Source organism: Trichomycterus rosablanca, chromosome 5 (assembly GCF_030014385.1).
Source record: "Trichomycterus rosablanca isolate fTriRos1 chromosome 5, fTriRos1.hap1, whole genome shotgun sequence".
Lineage (NCBI taxonomy): Eukaryota > Metazoa > Chordata > Actinopteri > Siluriformes > Trichomycteridae > Trichomycterus > Trichomycterus rosablanca.
Window position 1 is genome coordinate 45337125 of NC_085992.1, and position 22935 is coordinate 45360059.

Here is a 22935-nt window from a genome sequence, read left to right on the forward strand (position 1 = left end):
TAAGATTTATACAGGCTTCAGATAACTGCAGGACAACTGCTGTTCAAATGTATAATTGGTCGTGTTCTTGGTGTTGTCGTAAATAATCCATAAACACACCATTTTAAACCTGGTATTCGTGAAAAACATGATTTTTTAATATGTTGTTATTTCCCAAACACCCCTTTATTCTTCACCTTTGTTATCTTACTTACCTAACTGCTAATGAACTGGCTTGCAATTGGCAAGTGGGCAGAAATGGGTTTTTAGAATTAATGTATCACTTTGCACTGCAATATTGGCAGTGATAAATTCAGAACAATGTCCTGTTAATTCCTGAATTAGATTTAGAATAATTTCCCTACAACCCTAGTTGGAATAATACATTACATCAACGTTTTTCAACCTTTTTTAAAGCAGCCCACATTTTGTCCATGATTTTTATCGTGAACCAAAACGAAACACAAAACAAAATATATTTGATTAATAAAAATGGTGCCAATCTGGTCCCACTGTGGTATGTGTACATGTACATTTCGTGTTTATTGCCTGTTAAAGTTTGTTTATTTACTTTTATTAACGTTTATTTAGAATTTATGAAACTGATATATATATATATATATATATCGAGTTTCATTCCATATATATCGAGTTTCATTCCATATATATCAGTGTATATGTATATATATACTGATAATTAACGCGATTAACGCGTTAAAATCTTAATCGCGATTAAAAAAATTAATCAAGATTAAAAAATTTTATCTAACTATTTTTATTTGGCTGTTTGTGCCACATACATGTGTGTCTCTGTGGTAATTAACTGTATTTCAGATGAATTAGGATTTAAAGCGCATGAACTGTCCGATGATAAACTACTTTTAGCGGTTTTCACTTTTTTTACGTGTTGATGAAAAGATGAATGAAACCACGCAAACTTTGTAACGAGTATTTCCATTGGCTGCTAGAGCTGTCCATCAAAACCGCATAGCTCTGCCTCCTCCCCCTCCGGTAAAAAGTGAAACTCTGTGTGATGTTTCATCTCTACATTTTATTCAGCATATTCTATCACATGGTTATAAACATGATTTATATTTGTGATGTTTGTAGTTTTCTAAAAACACATTCGTATCTTATATTTATATGGACTAAGCGTTTACATGGACTGTTTTAATTAACACTTTTTTTTATAGCTACAGTCAATTACTTATAATGTTTGCTAACTTGACTGTTTCAGGTATTTATAGGTGTTTAAATGGTAATTTAGAACAGTATTTTCCAGTATTCTTTCTGCACAAACACAGTATTAAAGGGTTTTCTTAATAGCTCTATGAAATAATCATATCTGTGTTTTGATGCTTTATTGATGCCTTATATTAGATCAAAACATTATGGTTGGTGCACCTGTTTTCAGTGTCAGGGTCATGAACAGGAAAAGATCCTCACTTTTGTCAGATAATGTGCTTTCTACAATGAATTTAGATTTAACAATTTTATCATATTTTATGAATGTTTTATTGGTAAACACGTTCTTGCAATAACAATGTGCATAACTGTTCAAATTTTGCTTAATTATTAGTTTGCGATTAATTGAGATGAATACATATATATTAGGGCTGTCACACGATTAAAAATTTTAATCAAGATTAATCGCGATTAATTTTGTTCTTTAATCTCAATTAATCTCGATTAAAAATTGTAATCGTGTGACAGCCCTAATATATGCTGTATATATATATATATATATATATATATATATATATATATATATATATATATATATATATATATATATATATATATATATATAGTATACTTGGAATTCTTACCTCTGTACTTGTACAGTTACAGTTGAATAATCATCCATAGAATTCCACAGTTAAATCTTTAAGCCTAAATTTTAATGTTTATCACTGAAGTTGTATAATACAGTCATTCAGGATTGTAGAGTTGAAATTATTCTCTTTTTTAATAATTCTAGGTAAACCTTTATTATTATTAAGCTGGAAACGTGGAACTTTATAACGTCAAAAATTACGTTAAAATTGTATTTAGATACATTCTGGATCTAAATCGTAATACATAAGATCCACAAGATCTACAGTAAGACCTAAAAAATCTAGTGTTAGAGTAACATTAAAACTTTAATTTACAGGGTTTCAATTGTAAACGTACAATTCCAGGGTTTAATTTAAAGTGCTTGGGTGACACAGTGGTCTACTACAGTAGCCCAACATCGCTGAGATTAGATCCTTGCCAGGCGTCTACACAAATATGATTGGTTATGTCTGAAGGGGGGATGGCAGAAGATTTACAATGAACTGGGGCACTGTCCAGGGTGTTCCTGTCTTGTGTCTAGTGTTTTTTTTTGTAAAGTAGGACCTGTTGTGACAAGACCAGGATAAAACAGTTGATGGAAATGAAATAATTAAATGAATTCTAAAATTAAAACTTTAGAGGTTTGTTTTTAAAATTTAAAAGTATAGTTTGTTTATTGGGATTTTAACATCATGATTTACACTTTGGTTACATTCATGACAGGAACGGTAGTTACTCTTTACACAAGGTTCTTCAGTAAACAAGGTTATATCGAACACAGTCATGGACAATTTAGTGTCTCCAATTCACCTCACTTGCATGTCTTTTGACTGTGGGAGGAAACCGGAGCTCCCGGAGGAAACCCACACAGACACGGGGAGAACATGCAAACTCCACACAGAAAGGACCCGTACCTCCCCACCTGGGGATTGAACCCAGGACCTTCTTGCTGTGAGGTGACAGTGCTACCCACTAAGCCACCGTGCCGCCCTAAAAGTATAGAAAAATCTTAAGAAACATTCTATCAACAACACCAAGGTTTAAAGTTTGACCTTTAAAATTTTACATATACATTTGGGATCCTAGGACCTCAGAAGTCCAGATTTACAGTCATAGCCAAAAATATTGGCACCCCTTCATTTCTCCCAAAATATTGTTGCAATTACAAATGCTTCGGTATTCACATTTATCTGTTTTATTTGCACTGGAGTAGGTAACCATAAATAACCATAAACAGTCTTTTTGCTATTTGTTTGAGTTCTCTCTGATTAAATAGGGGTATTCTCCCAACTGTAGTTTTTATATCTGAATTTGAGGGTTTTTAGATCTGGACTCATGACTAGCTACTGGATCTCTTCAGCACTTTTTCTTTTGACCTCTGATGAAGACCCAGCTTTCTGACACTGGACCCTTCATAGTGTTTTAACATTTCTTAGTAGTCTTTATTGACATCTGTGAACGTTTACCATGTTTGACTGCAGAGATCATGTTCTTTTTTTTTAAGACCTTATTTTGTTTTCTATAAATGGTGTAACGATGCCTTATTTTGGTCTCATCTGTCTGCAGGATTGTGGCCTTCTCAGGTAAGTTCTAGCAAATTACATTGTCAGCAGTGAGGTCCCCCTGGGTCTACTACCACAGCGTCCCATTTCATTTAGATGATGACGGATAGTTGGAGCTGACACTGTTCTTCCCTGTGTCTGCAGGTCAGCTTAAATTTGTTTGGCGGTGGATTGAGGTTGTTCATCCACCATTCAAATAATCCTTTATTACTGTCTTACATCATTTTTTCTCTTATGTTCACTTATAGTCCCATGGGCTGTAAAAGTCTTAATGACATCTGAAGATGGATCTGTAAACAGTCCATGCTTTTGCAAAATTTTGCTTCTCACATCCTTGGACAATTGCTCTTCTTTCTTTTCTCCATGCTCAGTGTGATACATACAGACACATGATTGAGTCACTTTTCTCCATTTAAACTGGTGGCAAGTATTAATTCTGTATTACCAGCATGAATGACCTTTCACAGGGCAGTTTAATTACAAATTAAAGAGACTTTTTACAGCTTTTATATAGTTCAAATTAAAAGAAATAGTTCAAATGAAAACAAAAGACATAAACATGTACATACCAAAGCATTTGTGGGTGGCATGGTGGCTCAGTGGGTAGCACTGTTGCCTCACAGCAAGAAGGTCCTGGGTTCGATCCCCAGGTGGGGCGGTCCAGGTCCTTTCTGTGTGGAGTTTGCATGTTCTCCCCGTGTCTGTGTGGGTTTACTCCGGGTTCTCTGGTTTCCTCCCACAGTCAAAACACATGCAAGTGAGGTGAATTGGAGACACTAGATTGTCTGTAGACTGTATTTGATATATCCTTGTGTAATGAGTAACTACCGTTCCTGTCATGAATGTGACCAAAGTGTAAAACATGACGTTAAAATCCTAGTAAACAAACAAACCAAAGCATTTGTAATTGCCACAATTTTCTGGGAAAACAGTGCATTTTCTGAAAGAAGTACAGGAGTGAAAATGTGTTTGGCCAAGAGTGTACATGTATGTGGATATATTATGAACACATGGGGTGTGTTCGAAAACCTAGTGCATCTCTACATAGACAGTATTTTACATCATCCTGTGCGCGCTCCCAAGAAGGAGGCTGTTCGAAATCCTAGATGCCTTAATATCTCTTAAAATTTCAATGCTATTTTGACTCCAGAACGAGTGAGCATCCAATGCTGCCTTAGCGGTGAAAGCAATCCCAGCATCTATTGCGGCTTTTCTCACAGAAAAATAAAAATCATGGCGGACGGTGCGGAGAAACGTTATTTTCAAACGTAAATAAATTATTATTGATTTTTAATTTGTATAAACTTGCACAAGTGTCATTTATTTGCAAATTCAGGCTTGTCAGTGAATTTAACCATTTTCAGTACACGGAGGGTGATGTTAGTTGACATGCTAGCGAGTTGTGCCACTGGTTTGAATGGCATGCAGCTAAACTGATGTTATTGCTGTCTCAGTAGTGCGTTCGAATAACCTGACTTATAAGTCAATGACTTATTAGAATCCTCTCTGTTTAGGCAGCTACTTATGTAGACAGTAAGACAGCAAGGCAGCTCACTAGGTTTTTTGAACACACCCAGTGTTTGCACTATTAGCTGCTCTTGCCTTGTATTGTTGACTTGATGCATGACAATGCAAAACAATAACTGTAATTGTTGGTTTCCACATGATTCCTACATAATCATAATCCCCATTTGTATTTAACAGTTCACAGCAGACATTGTTGGGGAAAATCCTGTTTGCATTGCTCAGGGGTCCAGTTTTAGTGCATCTTTGTACATCAACCACTGGTACTTATACAAAATGACAGTGCTGTCATGAATTACTTAAAAAAGTTGTAATATAATGTATAGATATTAAAATGACAAAAGTCATACTTGTAATGGTACCATCTCAGCAACAACCACTGGAAACCTTTTTGTACTTCTGTTTTTGACATTGTTGGGTATTTGGCCTGTCTGGGTGTGGTGAATGAAATACAATAGCAAATGAAAAATAAAATAAAATAAAAAATTTAAATAAATAATTAACTTAAAAAATATGGGATTAACATGACGTTAAGCACCGGTTATGCAGGTTTTCCATTATTTTGTCCACCCTGGTGTTTGTAACAAAAGAAGACAAAACAATGTTAACTGCTTGTTTTATAAGCAACATGAAAAATAACATAAAATGCAGAAGTAAACAATCTTTTTCCTTTCAGCATCTTTGTTTCCACTTTGAATGAGTTTGTATTTGTCCTACTGGTGCTAATATAAAGTTTTATTAAACACATATAATTGATCTCATTTCTACTTATTTCTCTCTTTTCTCCTGTTGTAAGTGCTGGACTATGATGATGATGAACTTTAGGCAGTATTTTGTAGGCCATCCATTAGAAGCTGTGGGGCTGAAATAAATCACCTTATCAGACCTGCCATCCCCTACAGAGCAGTCGAGGAAATCCATCACACTGAGCTCACAGGGGAAGAGAATGGCAGAAATTACCCCCAACACCCTGCACATAAGAGACCTGCCCTATACCACAGTCCTCAGAGCTACATAATAAAGAACAAATACATATAAAAGAGAATGTACCCAAAACTCAAGATAAAAAATACCCCCTAAACATGACAGATCCAGGGGTGGGCCCATGTGCACAGCTGAGCCGAAACATGAGGACCGCTCGATTAATATGCTGTCAAAACAGCTCTAACCCACCAATACATGGACTCCACAAGACATCTGAAGTTCTGGAGTCCTGTAGAGTCATGTACCAGGACATTTTACCGCAGGTCCCTGAACTTTTGTATTAGCGAGGTAGCTCATCCTACAGTGCATCCTCGTGCCATCTATTTTGTAATGTTAGTTTTGTAATGTTGTGCCCGAGTAGCATAGCACTATATTATAGCTCACTACTGCTGGGTCCTGGGTTTAAATCTCCAGCAGCAATATCAGCTAGTCAGGCTTCTACATACAGACATGATTAGCTATGCCTGAAGGGGGAATGGCCAAGGCTGCATGATGGATTGGTGTCCAGTCCTAGGTGTGTTGCTACATTGTGTCCAGTCGTTCTTGGAAAACCAGACCCACCCTGACCAGGATAATGTGGTGGTAAAAACAAAAAAATAAATGAGTAATAATAATTTTAAAAAATGCCATTTTTACAGCTATAAGCCAAGTCTAAATATTTTGGTTTCATAACTAAATGCAGATGGCAGAGATGGCTCAGCGGTCAAAATGCTGGACAACTAATCTGAAGGTTGAGTGTTTACGAACCACCACCAAGCTGCCACTGTTGGGCCCTTGAGCAGAGATCATAATTCTTAATTGCTTGGACTATAATAATTAACTAGGCCTTTATTTGTCATATACACATATTCATGTATAAAGTACATATCCCAGCTTTTTTGGGAGCTGGGATCAGAGCTCAGGGTCAGAGTCATTGTACAGCATACCTGGAGCTAAGAGGGTTAAGGACCTCGCTCAAGGGCCCAACAGTGGCTGCATGGCAGAGCCAGGAATCAAACCCACATAGCCCATTAGGCTACCACTGTCCAGGATTGTATCCTGTCATAATTTATACTCTTACTTACCACTTCATCTTGGTAAGAATCATATGATCACACAGAGAAGATATGTAATCTATTTAACCATTAAGCACATAAGCACTAAAAGCCTGTAATCGTCCAATCACCACTGTGTTCTCCTCACTTATGCTTAAATCTACAGTATGTGGAGAAGGTTGCTAGGCAACAGTAATGACAGTGACCTTTGGAAATATCATGGGGGTCAGATCAACTCGACGTGAAGCCCGTGAGCCTTGGGTGCTCAGGTGAATGAGTATGTGTTGCTAGGTTTGGTAACACACCACAAAGGATTCAAACAGAAGCAGAGGACACGATACGATATTTCACAACATTCAGTTAATGAAACAATGTAACTATAAGTCATGTTAATATGATTCAAGAACACACTCTTTGTATTGATTTAATCACTGCTATTGGTTATTTCTATGTTCAGTTCAGTCATCTTTGCTGTCAGTAAGAGCAATCAGAGAGAGCAGTAGCAATACGCTTTAGCAACAATGCTAGCTTTATAAACTGTACCCACAGATTTGTAAAGTGTACCCACAATTTTGCAAAACTGTACCCATGGATTTGTAATGTATACCCACTGTGTCAGCAATTCTAAGGTTCGCATGGTGGTTATAGCACTTACGTAAGCAGTAATAAATATAAAAACATGAATCATCAAATATTAGGCTATTATACAAACGCGTGTGGCCACGGATGCACTAAAATATTAGAAGAACCAGCTGTTTATGAAGGTCACAGATTTTAAATCTGAGAGTACGGTTTACAAAACTGTAAGCACTGTTTTGCTAAGTTGAGGGTACAGTGGGTACAGTTTATAAACTGAGAGTACGTATTACTAAACCATGGGTACAGTTTTTGCTCTTCACATATTTTCTGTTGTTAGTGACCCCCACTGATGGTCAGTAACGCGTTACTTAGTAACGTGTTACTCTAATCTGACCACATTTTTCAGTAATGAGTAATCTAACGCGTTACTATTTCCAATCCAGTAATCAGATTAAAGTTACTTATCCAAGTTACTGTGCGTTACTATTTTTGTCATTTTCCTTAGTAAAAAGATATATTTTTGCTTTCTTCTTGCGTCTCGGGGAGTGACGTCTGTCCTATGCGACAACTAAGTCACGGGCTGCGTCCGCAATCGCATACTTACAGAGTCTGTACTAGACTGAAGGAAGTATGCACTACTCGGCCGGTAAAGAAGTACATCTTACCAACGTCAAGTGATGACGTGAGGACGTGATGACGTAATATCACCATAGTTACAGACTCATTACAAACCCCACTCGCCAAAATTTAGGATATTTATCGTCTTTTTGTTATTTATTTGTCTTTAAAAAATTTTATTTTATTTATCTTACTTACACTTGTGAACAGAGGACTCTGTTTTCCACGTCTTTCTTGTTTCTTATTCCGCTTCAATCGCCTACGCAGCTCCAGTTGCATTATGGGATACATTAGCGGACCGCATTATATAACTAATAAAGTAACTTGTAATCTAACTTAGTTACTTTTAAAATCAAGTAATCCATAAAGTAACTAAGTTACTTTTTAAAGGAGTAGTCAGTAATCAGTAATCAGATTACTTTTTCAAGGTAACTATGCCATCACTGGTGACCCCTAAGGAGCCCCGTAGCCAATAGTTTTCATAATTAGAAAAATTAAAAGTGACTAGATTCAGTGCTGTGGAAACGTCTTCCAGTTCCTCTGTTTTGGCATATATGCCACACTTATGTTTCAGATCAACAAACTACTTTTAACATTAGACAAATATCCAAGTAAACACAAAATGCTTTTTTTATATAGTTTATGAATTCATTTATTAAAGGACAATGCTGTTCAGCCCTCCCAGGCCCAATGTTGCCCACTTAGTTACTAAATCAACCAGATAAACAAACACGATTGACACTTGGGTTCAGTTTCATAAGCCACACCCAGGCATGATTACTGCCAGACCTGTCAAACCTAAACATCATTTAAATAGAATAGTCTGTGTAATGTAAAGCAGGATAGAAGGCCTCAAAAGCAGCACATGATGCCAGTCTAAAGAGCTTCAAATACAGATGTGAAACAAAATCAGTCTACTAAAAGTAAGTCCACTAGTCAAAAAAGAGTTACAAAGTCATTGATAACACCCTGAGACTCAAGATATATACACTATATCTATATACTGTATATATATATATATATATATATATACAGTGTATCACAAAAGTGAGTACACCCCTCACATTTCTGCAAATATTTCATTATATCTTTTCATGGGACAACACTATAGAAATAAAACTTGGATATAACTTAGAGTAGTCAGTGTACAGCTTGTATAGCAGTGTAGATTTACTGTCTTCTGAAAATAACTCAACACACAGCCATTAATGTCTAAATGGCTGGCAACATAAGTGAGTACACCCCACAGTGAACATGTCCAAATTGTGCCCAAAGTGTCAATATTTTGTGTGACCACCATTATTATCCAGCACTGCCTTAACCCTCCTGGGCATGGAATTCACCAGAGCTGCACAGGTTGCTACTGGAATCCTCTTCCACTCCTCCATGATGACATCACGGAGCTGGTGGATGTTAGACACCTTGAACTCCTCCACCTTCCACTTGAGGATGCGCCACAGGTGCTCAATTGGGTTTAGTCCATCACCTTTACCTTCAGCTTCCTCAGCAAGGCAGTTGTCATCTTGGTGGTTGTGTTTGGGGTCGTTATCCTGTTGGAAAACTGTCATGAGGCCCAGTTTTCGAAGGGAGGGGATCATGCTCTGTTTCAGAATGTCACAGTACATGTTGGAATTCATGTTTCCCTCAATGAACTGCAGCTCCCCAGTGCCAGCAACACTCATGCAGCCCAAGACCATGATGCTACCACCACCATGCTTGACTGTAGGCAAGATACAGTTGTCTTGGTACTTCTCACCAGGGCACCGCCACACATGCTGGACACCATCTGAGCCAAACAAGTTTATCTTGGTCTCGTCAGACCACAGGGCATTCCAGTAATCCATGTTCTTCAGCAAACTGTTTGCTGGCTTTCTTGTGCGTCAGCTTCCTTCTGGGATGACGACCATGCAGACCGAGTTGATGCAGTGTGCGGCGTATGGTCTGAGCACTGACAGGCTGACCTCCCACGTCTTCAACCTCTGCAGCAATGCTGGCAGCACTCATGTGTCTATTTTTTAAAGCCAACCTCTGGATATGACGCCGAACACGTGGACTCAACTTCTTTGGTCGACCCTGGCGAAGCCTGTTCCGAGTGGAACCTGTCCTGGAAAACCGCTGTATGACCTTGGCCACCATGCTGTAGCTCAGTTTCAGGGTGTTAGCAATCTTCTTATAGCCCAGGCCATCTTTGTGGAGAGCAACAATTCTATTTCTCACATCCTCAGAGAGTTCTTTGCCATGAGGTGCCATGTTGAATATCCAGTGGCCAGTATGAGAGATTTGTACCCAAAACACCAAATTTAACAGCCCTGCTCCCCATTTACACCTGGGACCTTGACACATGACACCAGGGAGGGACAACGACACATTTGGGCACAATTTGGACATGTTCACTGTGGGGTGTACTCACTTATGTTGCCAGCTATTTAGACATTAATGGCTGTGTGTTGAGTTATTTTCAGAAGACAGTAAATCTACACTGCTATACAAGCTGTACACTGACTACTCTAAGTTATATCCAAGTTACATGTCTATAGTGTTGTCCCATGAAAAGATATAATGAAATATTTGCAGAAATGTGAGGGGTGTACTCACTTTTGTGATACACTGTATATATATATATATATATATATATATATGTATATATATATATATATATATATATATATATATATATATATATATACATATATATATATATATATATATATATATATATATATATATATATATATATATATATATATATATATATATATTCCACCAAGAATGCATTAACCAATCCTGGAGGTCACAAAATAACCCAGGTCACAAAATGATCCCCAAGACTTTTGAATAATATTCAGTGGACTGATGAGTCAAAGGTGGAATATTTTTGGAAGGCACTGGTCCTGTTACATCTGGTATAAAGCTAACAGTCCATCATAAGAACATCATACCAACAGTCAATCATACCGAGACAGTCTGGGCCTACCTGCCTTCTACATGACCTGGACATCTAGTCATAATTGATGAAACAATAAATTCTACTTTCTATCAAAAAATTGATGTCTGTGTGCCCATTGTAGCTGCTTTCACCAGTTGACAAGAGTTAGCATGGCCACTTTGACTCAGGCACTGAAGGATAATGAACTTTGTGATGTAACACAATTACTTTAATACCAGTATTAAAGTAGTTCCTCTCTTGGTCCATACCAGACACCACAGTCTTTGTGTACTTTGTGTATCAATAAGTCTTGCCAGTGCTTTGTGGCTAGTCCTTTCTCAGACTATAGTTAGTGGGTACTCACCACAGCTGCTAAAATACTCCAACCCAGACACTGGTCCTGTTACATCTGCTGTAAAGCTAACATCACAATCCATCATGAGAACATCATACCAACAGTCAATTATAATGGTGGTAGCAACACATTCTGGACGTTCCTTGCTTCTGCATTACCTGGATGTTTTGTCATAATTGATAAAACCATGAATTCTGCTTTCTATCAAAAAATGAATGTGTGTTTTGTTTATCAGGCCTATTAAAATTAAAGGCTTTAAATCACCACTTCACACTATGTCTGAAACACTGAGTGCAAAGCTGGAGTACACAATGGACAGGGTGCCGATCCATTGCTGGGCATCACACACTCGCACCTTAGGGCAATTAATTTAAAGTAGCCAATATGTGGAAATGAATAATGCAGCAGCAGAGTTCCTTTCTTTTCCTTTCCGGTTTCATCAATGGACTGCTGGTCCTGATTTTAGGTCTAAATAAGAACATAAGATCAAATACACCAAGATTGGTCCTGAGGACCAGGGTTTGAACTTCACCTCTGTCCATGTAATGTTTCACATGTTTCACATGTCCCGGCCATGTCTGGGTACTTTGGTTTCCTTCTAGTTGTTTTTAGGTGTAAGTGAGTCAATGAATGGGCAGGTGTGTGATGTTTTGTGATGAAATCACACCCTGTCTAGGGTGTATTACTGCCTTGCACCCAGAATGTAGCAATTAATGACAGTAAATGCATTTTAAATACATACAAAAAAACAATAAACAATTTATTTGTACTTACTAATTAACTGCTGAACTAGTATTCTAGAATTATGTGCCCTTTTCCTACCTGTATGATTACCTTGTATAAAATAACTGGATTGTTATTTTAAATACCTGAAACAAAGTGCTGATTTACACGATCAGCTGACGTCACATGTAGTGTCTCTATACTGCCACCTAGTGTGTATCAGTCAGTGAGCAAAATTAAAAGAAACACCCCGAGCAAAGCCTTTATTTAAAGAAGTCTGACACCACCAACAAAACAACAGCAAGTTTGTGATTATTTTTGTTTCCTACTCTGCTCCTGAACAGAGCATTATTATGGTTCTTATTGCTACTGAGCATGAACAGGTAAATCAGATCCTATAAAAATGTACACACACACATTGATCTCTAGACAGTGGCGTAACTACCGGGGGGGGCAGGTGCACTGGGGCCCATGGCTGGGGAGGGCCCACCACGACATGAACTCAACCCCCCACCGCATTGCCCCCCATTGGCTGCACTCGCCAGGTTGTTTTTATTATATTACAATATTGTAGCGGCAATATGTGAGTGACATTCAGCTCAGCCAATCAGAATGCAGCACTCGGTTTATACACGTGCGTTTGGACGTTCTACAGTTAGTTAGTTTTGTATATGAGATTGTCGTATACAATTATATATATTGTCGTATGGCCTCAGCATTGAAGTTCAGGTGCTGGAGCTAGGCAGTCTAAAGTGTTGTAACGCTCTTTGAAGACCTGACTAAACAGTTAAAATGAACTCTATTTGTCGTATGCTTTTATTCCCACACCTCCACCACCGCACGTGCTCCTAGCTCCTAGTTACGCCACTGTCTCTAGAGGTAAAAAACTGAGGGGAGGGGGTGATAGCAATACCAAATAAAATCCCCCAACAGACACAGACTTTTAAAAAATTTACGATCTATTAGACAGGCATGTAGTTGTAAATTACATCTTCCAAATCAATCATTGTTTGTTTGTTTGTTTATTGGGATTTTAACATCATGTTTTACACTTTGGTTACATTCATGACAGGAACAGTAGTTACCCATTGCACAAGATTCATCAGTTCACAAGGTTATATCGAACACGGTCATGGACAATTTAGTGTCTCCAATTCACCTCACTTGCATGTCATTGGACTGTGGGAGAAAACTGGAGCACCCGGAGGAAACCCATGCAGACACGGGGAGAACATGCAAACTCCACACAGAAAGGACCCGGACGGCCCCACCTGGCGATCGAACCCAGGACCTTCTTGCTGTGAGGCGACAGTGCTACCACTTAGCCACCATGCCGCCCCCAAATCAATTATATGAAGAAAAAAAGTATGATGATAAGCAGGGGCGCTGTTAGGGATTTCAGGCCATGAAAAGATATAACACTGGGCCCCTACACCTCAGGCCATAATAACAGTGAAAATATTAACACTGTACAGACAGCATGCAACACTGTGCACACAGTGAGTTTCACTATTTGATGTACGACTGATACTCTCTATAAGAAAAGTGCTAAAAGCATCTTCTACATCTTCTTAAATGTAATTTTATTACCTTTCCTTTTTCTCCTTTCTCAGTTTTGGTAAACAGATTTTTCTTTAAAATGAGACATGACGCGCCACTTCTCATTTGCAGTTCACTGCTAGCAAGGATCATTTACACCTGGTATGAGAACCATTTCATTTAAAAATAGATGGTCATACAGCACACCTGATTATGTATCAGTCGTCCAGTACTGAATATTTTTAACAATGGTCTCCAAAGTATTCAAGCTCAAGTTAAAAAAGCTGAGGCAGCACGAAAAATGTAAATCAAAGCAATGATTTACAAATCCATTTTGACATGTATTTAGTTTTTTTAGGATTATTTCATCATGTTTTACCAGGTGAACATGCAAAATCCTCACTGAAAGAACCTGAACTGTTCCACTTGGGAGTCAAACCCAGAATCTTCTTGCCGTGAGGCGACAGTGCTACCCAACGAGCCACCATGCCGCCCTTTGTTTTATTGTGTATATAAGCTCATTCCAAATGTAATGACTGTAACACATTTGAAGAAAGTTGTGACAGGGGTATGTAACTATATAACTTTGTAACATTGGCTTATCTTTTAACAATGTTCTGTAATCATTTGGAAAATGAGAACACCAATTGTTTTAAATAAGAAAGTGAAATTTTACCCTTTCCTTGCTAAATTTTACACTTCAGCTGCTCAACAATTCACTGTCTTATAATGCGCCACATATTTTTAATAAGAGGCATGTATGGAAAGCAGGCTGAACTCTTTAACTACAAAGCTACGTTGTTGTAACATATTCAGAATGTGATATACAGTATGTAGTATTATGTATATGGAAGAATATGTACCCTTTAGCATAAATGGTGCACTCATAGATGTGCAAGTTTCCTATAACATTGTACTTACACATCTCCATTCCATGACCAATGGTGGGTTTTAAACGTGGCATTGGTAACAATCAGGATGTCTATTTTTTCTTCTTTGGTCTAGAGACAGCAACGTCTACAGAGCAGGGTGCCGATTCTTCAAAGTTACATAAACTTACACACTTATCCACCTACTCACACAGCTAGTCATAATTAAGACTGGCCAGCCTACCTTCTGCATGTTTTATGGAGGTAGGGAAAAACTTAAGTACAGAATTCCACATAAAAATTAAAGAGCGAGGGATCTGAGGATCTAGGGTTTGAATCGCAGCAGGGCTATTAGCCGGTCAGGCGTCTGCATAGACATGATTGGCTAATATCCGAAGGGGATGGTCAAATCAGCCTAGCCACTGGGAAGTGCACTTCTCTTTGCGCTCTCAATGCTGGTCACAAGCCTAGTTAAAAATAGAAGGGTTGCTTCAGGAAGGGCATCGGCCATAAAACTGTGCCATATGTCAGATATGCAGACCAGATCATGTATATATGAGAGGAGCCGAAAGAAAATATCAGACATTTATTACTTATTATGTATTTATAATTAAGTTGTATACAGAGGTCAGCTTAAATAAGCTCTTTAAATGAAACGTAAATTCATTCACATGGATAATAAGGTTTATCTAAGGACTAGAGCAAAGCCCAAAGATGCAACCAGATGATGAAATAAAGTTTCAGGGTTTTTTTTACTCTTGGAGAGATGCTAAGCTATCCTGCTCTGTAGCTGTATATTTTTATTCATAATTGATGGTCTGAGCTGGACCCCACACTGCAGCACGCTAACACATGTAATATGGATTCACTTCATGTATCTGAGTTTCTCTGTCTCTAAAACACAACAATCCTGCTGCCAGTCACTGGCTGGAAAACTGTCTGACTCTCTGCCTGACGTAATAAATATAATTGGTAAATTTTACCCAAAGTAAATTCAGTACATCTGTTATCTGTAAACAGTCTGATGTTCTGTCCACATTCAGTGAAACTTTGCTTGAACTCTGCATGGCAGATGAAGATAAAAAATGATGATGACTAATGATGTACTTGTAGGGTTTATAAAGGACAGATAATACATGATAAATGCCACAGTATTTTGTTATAGTGTAAATTAAACTTGATTCATTCTATTATGAGGTTAAAAAAGTCTTGGGTCTTATCATAAAAAGTGTATATGCATATACCACAATTAGTAATTTTTAAAATGTGACATCAGTCCAGTCTGCTCAGATGCTCTACACGGCACACTCGGCTGTGTCTGAGGGTGGGAGGGCCGGATTGGGACTTTGGGTCAAGTCAAGTCAAGTCAATTTTATTTGTATAGCGCTTTTTACAATGGACATTGTCTCAAAGCAACTTTACAGATTCCAGGACCAACAGACCAAAAACCCCTGTTGAGCAAGCCGAGGGCAACAGTGGCAAGAAAAAAGACTTCCTTAAAATTACAGGAAGAAACCTTGAGAGGAACCAGACTCAGCAGGGACCCATCCTCCTTGAGTGGCCTGAAGGATAATTTGAATAAATACGATTTACACAATCCATACATACACAAAATTAAATTAAACTAAAAATTATAACTAGCAAAAAATAATTGCAGTTCTTCATTATTTGTCTGTGATAAAGTCCGTACTGAGTTCTTGACATTTTTGGTGCAAACAAGCCAGGTACTCGTCACATCTAGCAGGAGCAGATGTTGGCACAGCAGTCTCGACATGCAGTCTTTAACCTCGGGGTAAAACAACAGAAAATGTAGTCAAAATGTGAAATTGTTTAGAGTAAAAAGTCAGTTTTGCAAAGAGTAACTTTAGACTCCGGTACCCCTAATTATTACAGCATAACTAAAAGGGAGAGCGAGCAGGTAACAAGGTCATGAAGGCTTTCACAGGACATCAGCACCCACCTCCCCCACCGTCATCAAACCTGAGTGATCGGACAAGAGAGGCAGAACGACAGCAACCCAACATACTTGATCACCACAGGTTTCTATGACCAAGAACCCCCAAGCTCTGCACCTTTGTCTATATTTGGGCTGGGCAGTTCTGGTCCTAGAGGTCAGAAATCAGACGCAGCCCGAAGCCAACACGCAGTGCCAGCAAGTCTTTGGGTCTGTCTAAAAAGCCTAGTGAGCTGCCTTGCTGCCAATTGCCTACCTGTGCAGCTGCCTAAGTAGAAAGGATTCTAATGAGACATGAAACTTATCAGGCAGATTATTTAGACACACAACTTAGACAGCGATTAAATCACAGCAGGTTCTGCTTACTAAGCTAACACAGTTAGCCTCAGACCATTCACACCAAGGGGCTGAGGCTGCGCAACCTGCTAGCATGCCAGGTAAAATCTCCCTCCATGTACCGAAAACAAAGATGCTCCCTCATCATACCAGTCTGTGATGTTCCCTTGGCCAGGGTGGGTATCATGCATGCAGCTAAGGTCTCGAGTACAAAAGCAAATTGGCTATGACTAATTGGTAAAAAATTAGTCATAGCCAATTAATGAAAAAAAGATCATTTACATTTACGGCATTTAGCAGACGCTTTTATCCAAAGTGACTTACAGTTCTGTGACAGTATGCAATCTAAGCAATTAAGGGGTAAGGGCCATGCTCAAGGGCCCAACAGTGACAACCTGGCAGTGATGGGGCTTGAACCAGCAACCTTCTGATTACTGGATCAGTTTTATTTTCATCAAACTATGTAATGACCCTCATGCTGTGAATATGGACTTTGTCATCCTAGAAGAGACCACTCAATTTTTCTTGGAACTCATTAGCATCCAACATCTTATTCAAACCACTTTCCAACAAATTACAGTATGTTATACCACCAGAACTCAATATGGAAAAGCAAAACCAATGTTAAGAGCTCAGCCTCCGCTAAACCCAGGGTAGGCCGTGCTGCTCCCTCGTGCCCTTTGTTCCCATGGCAACATACGTCTCATCGGCCACAGCTGGGCGAATGTCAGCGTCCTCCTCTGATGCCATAATGGGTTTGAACTCCAACCTTTGCTTTTTAGCCTTGTGAGGAAGTGACACTCTCCTCATGTGTGAAAACACAGGCTTAGCCAAGCTGCCTGTCCTGCTTATCAGATCTGACAGCTCCAACAACAAGAGTTAAACAGCAGTCTGATTACACAGTCCAAGAAATCCAACTGTATGTCCATCTGTAAATACATAAACATACTAATTATACTAATAATAATATTATACTATTGATACAAATGTATTATTTACTTCAGATCAGATGGTGCAGTTGCCCTGTGATGGAGTAATGACCTGTCCAGGGTGTTCTTTCACCCAGTGGACTGCACCCACTGTGACCCTTTAAAGTTGTAAAACAGACAATGAATGAATGAATAAAATTGTGCAGTACTGCATGAAATATCTGTCCCTTAACTTTACGATTACTTAATCCCTATATTTGCCTTGTGCCAGTGTCGCCTGGTGAAATCGGAGCTGCTGCAACCCAGATCAGGATAAAGCGATTAAAGCATGTTATTATTATTATTATTATTATTATTATTATTATTATTATTATTATTATTATTATTATTATTATTATTACTATTATTATTATTATTATTATTACTATTATTATTAATGTTGTTGTTTATTTATTATTACTATTACTATTATTATTACTATTATTATTATTGTTGTTGTTGTTGTTTTGTTATTGTTTATTTATTATTATTGTTAGGAGTTTAATATTAATAGTTAATATTTAATTAGATTATTGTTTTTAAAATAATTCACATGTCTGTGTGTGTGTGTGTGTGTGTGTGTGTGTGTGTGTGTGTGTGTGTGTGTAGCATATATCAGTTTCACAGGTGGTGACACTTCTCTGTGGCCATATAAATGTACCAATCATATAAATGTACCATACCAACTGGTGGGGACAAAATTGAGAACAAGGGCCTAAAGAGAGTGAAATAAGCAGTTATACTAGCCTTATTTATGTGAACACAGAGCTTAATTCCATTTAGACTCAGTTTTTATGATCCTATAATCACTGCAATACGTATGTACACCAGTATGTGTACAAGTCCCCTCACTCACCCCTTTGCTTGCTATACCAGCCTTTACTCATCTGGGAGGTCAATTCACTAATTAAAGCTCACCTCTGTGTAGTTCAGACAACCATGACATGCATATTATTTTATCAGTGCAAGTGAATGTTCATGTGCACACACTGCTGACCTGTAGCCTGTCCAGGGCAAGATCTATTAATAATTCCAGTGTGTTTAATATTATTACCAATTAGCACAGAGAGTAACCATCCCTGTTCTCCTGACCTCTCTGCATGTCAACTACAAATGAGTCGAAGGAAGTAAGCGCTTAAAAAAAGGGTGTTCAGTTTGCTTCATACCATGACATTATTTATGTGTAATATGTATATTTAATGTATATGAAATATATGTTTGTATTTTTAATATAATGTCATTTAAATGTAATGAAAGTAATAAAATTAAAACTATCATGGTTCACCATTGCATTGAGTCAGATGCCTTTCAAAAACACTGGATGCAGAGCTGAAAATGTATCCTGGCAGGACAAAAGTCCAGTCCACCAGTGACCACAGATGCAGTTAAGCCAATATGTCCAGGACCCTGGTGCTGTATGGCATCACACTATCTGCCTTCATACTTTTATTTAGTGTAATTAAATACATTTTGTAAGTGAATACAGTTATAATTAAATGGGCAAGGATGGTGGTAGCTCAGCAGTTAAGCTACTGGACTATAAATTGGAATGTCACTGGTTTGAGCCCCATCACTGCCAGGATGCCACTGTTAACCCTGAATTGTTTGCACTGTATATTGTCACTTTGGATTAAAGCTTCTGCTAAATGCTGTGATTTTTTATTATTATATACTTATTATAATTTTTTTTTCTTTGTCATTTTTTATCAACTGCTTTATCCTGGTCAGGGTCGCAGTGGGCCAGGTTCACCCAGAAACACTAGGCAAATGCAGGAATAATGGAAAGTGTGTGAACTCAGCACAGGATCAACATCCTCCTCTATGCCAACATACCCTATCAGCGAGAGATTCAAATCCTGATCTTAACAATGGTGGACTAGTGTAATAGACAGCTAAGCCACCCAAGCAAAATATTTCGAGAAGTAACAGTTGGAGACAACAGACTTCAGCCCTGGTTTTATAAGCACATTGATTCTGTATTTAAAAACAATGGCTTAACTTGAATCTAGAATAATCTAGCGCAAAAGCAATTATTGTCCCCCATAAAAATGTTCTAACAAATTTTAAATTTAATTTACATGAACAGATATCAGGCCTTTTCTAAAGCATGACAGAGTAGTGAAACATGTTACTTAATGATTGGATCTACAGTACATGTGAGCACTAAGTGTACGTTTGCCTTTGTACTGCTATACAATTGAACCAATAAAGTGGTTAGTAGGCACAATAGCCATGGGCCACTTTAAGTTACAAGCTCCAGTTCAACTGCCTCATGCACTACCATGTTATATTTCACTGGGTGGGAATTATACATCTATACACCGATCAGGCATAGCATTATGACCACCTTCCTAATATGGTGTTGGCCCCCCTTTTGCAGCCCCATACGCAACAAACTGTGGTGCACTATGTATTCTGACACCTTTCTATCAGAACCAGCATTAACTTCTTCACAAATTTGAGCTACAGTAGCTCGTCTGTACGATCGGAACACACTACCCCGTCGCTGGTTTACCACTGTTCCTTCCTTCACTCTTGATAGATACTGACCACTGCAGACTGGGAACACCGCACAAGAGCTGCAGTTTTGGAGATGCTCTGACCCAGTCGTCTAGCCATCACAATCTGGCCCTTGTGAAATCACTCAAATCCTTACGCTTGCTCATTTTTCCTACTTCTAACATCAACTTTGAGGATAAAATGTTCACTTGCTGCTTAATATAACCCACCCACTAACAGGTGCCGTGATGAAGAGATAATCAGTGTTATTCACTTCACCTGTCAGTGGTCATAATGTTATGCCTTGTTGGTGTATATACTGTACATGTAGCAATTCATGAAAACAATGTGCACAAAACTAAAATACACCAAAGTCCACAAAATCAAGTTCTACAGATATGTTTAGAGTTATAAATCTTCTATGTGTGTGTGGGGGGTAAGGGGGTGTTTGAATATTCTCCATTGCATGTAATTTAGTTTTTAATAAGCTTTTTAATGGTCACACAACACTGCACCGATAAAGTTTAAGTGTAAGTGTAAATAGTTCTCTTTAGTATGTTTTATTATCTTTAATCCAGTTATCAAATAAATCAAACATCAAAACTTTTAAACCTGATAAAATTGAAAGATTAAAGTTTGTCAGGGATGATTTGGTAGTCAGTAAATGGTGACGTGCTGTGTGATTGTGGGATCTTTGGGTATCAATAAAAGGATAACAGCACCATCTAGAGGCCAAATACAGAATTATTCTACCAGAATGTATTACAAATTTTCATTTTCAGCAGACGCTTTCATCCAAAGCGTATTACAGTGTTGTGACAGTATACAATCTAAGCAATTGAGGGTTAAGGGCCTTGCTCAAGGGCCCAACAGTGGCAACCTGGCAGTGGTGAGGCTTGAACCAGCAACCTTCTGATTACTGGACCAGTACCTTAACCACTAGGCTACAACTGCCCTTCCACTTTAAACCTGTATGCCATTTCAGACATGTACAAATGTATTCATTTATTAATTGAATGATCAAAATTTATATATATATATATATATATATATATATATATATATATATATATATATATATATATATATATATATATATATATATATATATATATATATATATATATATATATATATATATATATAACTTTTATTTAGCATTTTTTATTTTGTATTTTTTGGTGTAGAAGGGTAGAAAGAGGTTGTAAGCGGGATTAGTTAAAAAGCTAAGAACTCTTCATGCTAAAAAAAACTTTAGTTGTTTAGTTATTCGAATTACTTGAGTTGAATGAAACCAACACTGTTCAGTCAGTGGAAGGTAAACTAGCTTCTGAGAGCAACTTGCTGCTTAAAGAACTAGTCTCAACAAGTAAAACTGCTTCTGTTTTGCTTCTTTTTTTTTTGTTATTCATTACAAATCACATAATTCACATAATTACAAATTTTACAAAAAAAAAACTTTACCATATAGAAGCACTTTGTAGTTCTACACTTACTGACTGTAGTCCATCTGTGTGCCAACCAGAGCTGATGTCTCAAACTTGCAAGTTCGAATCTCAGCTCTGCTATCGGTAGGCCGTGAGTAAGGATTGCTGCAGGAAATTCCTCAAAAGTGCTGCAATTACGACCTCTGCTGGCTGTTCAATGGCACCTGCACAATCATTTACATTTTACATTTTCAGCATTTGGCAGACACCTTTATCCAAAGCAACAGTAGTGTGACAGTATACCTTCTGAGCAATTGAGAGGGCCCAACAGCAGCAACCTGGCAGTGGTGGGGCTTGAACCAGCAACCTTCTGATTACTAATCCAGTACCTTAACCGCTAGTCTACAACTGCCCACAATCAGATGGTGAATAATGGGGATGAGTGCACAATTCCTGTACACGATACTGATCCTCATATGAACCCACCTTGTGCAGGTGAAAAGAAGTGGTGGAGCAAGAAGGTCCTGGGTTTGATCCCCAGGTGGGGCGGTCCTTTCTGTGTGGAGTTTGCATGTTCTTCCCGTGTCCGAGTGGGTTTCCTCCGGGTGCTCCGGTTTCCTCCCACAGTCCAAAGACATGCAAATGAGGTGAATTGGAGATACTAAAATGTCCAAGTCTATCTATCTATCTATCTATCTATCTATCTATCTATCTATCTATCTATCTATCTATCTATCTATCTATCGATCGATCGATTGATAGATAGAATACTCCACCAGCCAAAAATATATCCAGCCAACAGCGCTCCGTGGGCAGGTCTAGAAGATTACCAACTCAAACAGCAGCAACAGATAAGCGATTATCTCTGACTTTACATCTACAAGGTGGACCAACTAGGTTGGAGTGTCTAATAGAGTGGACAGTGAGTGGACACGGTATTTAAAAACTCCAGCAGTGCTGCTGTGTCTGATCCACTCATACCAGCACAACACACACTAACACACCACCACCATCAGTGTCACTGCAGTGCTGAGAATCATCCACCACCTAAATAATACCTGCTCTGTGGTGGTCCTGTGGGGGTCCTGACCATTAAAGAACAGGGTGAAAGCAGGTTACAACAGTATGTAGAGAAACAGATGGACTACAGTCAGTAATTGTAGAACTACAAAGTGCTTCTATATGGTAAGTGGAGCTGATAAAATGGACAGTGAGTGTAGAAACACGGAGGTTGTTTTAAT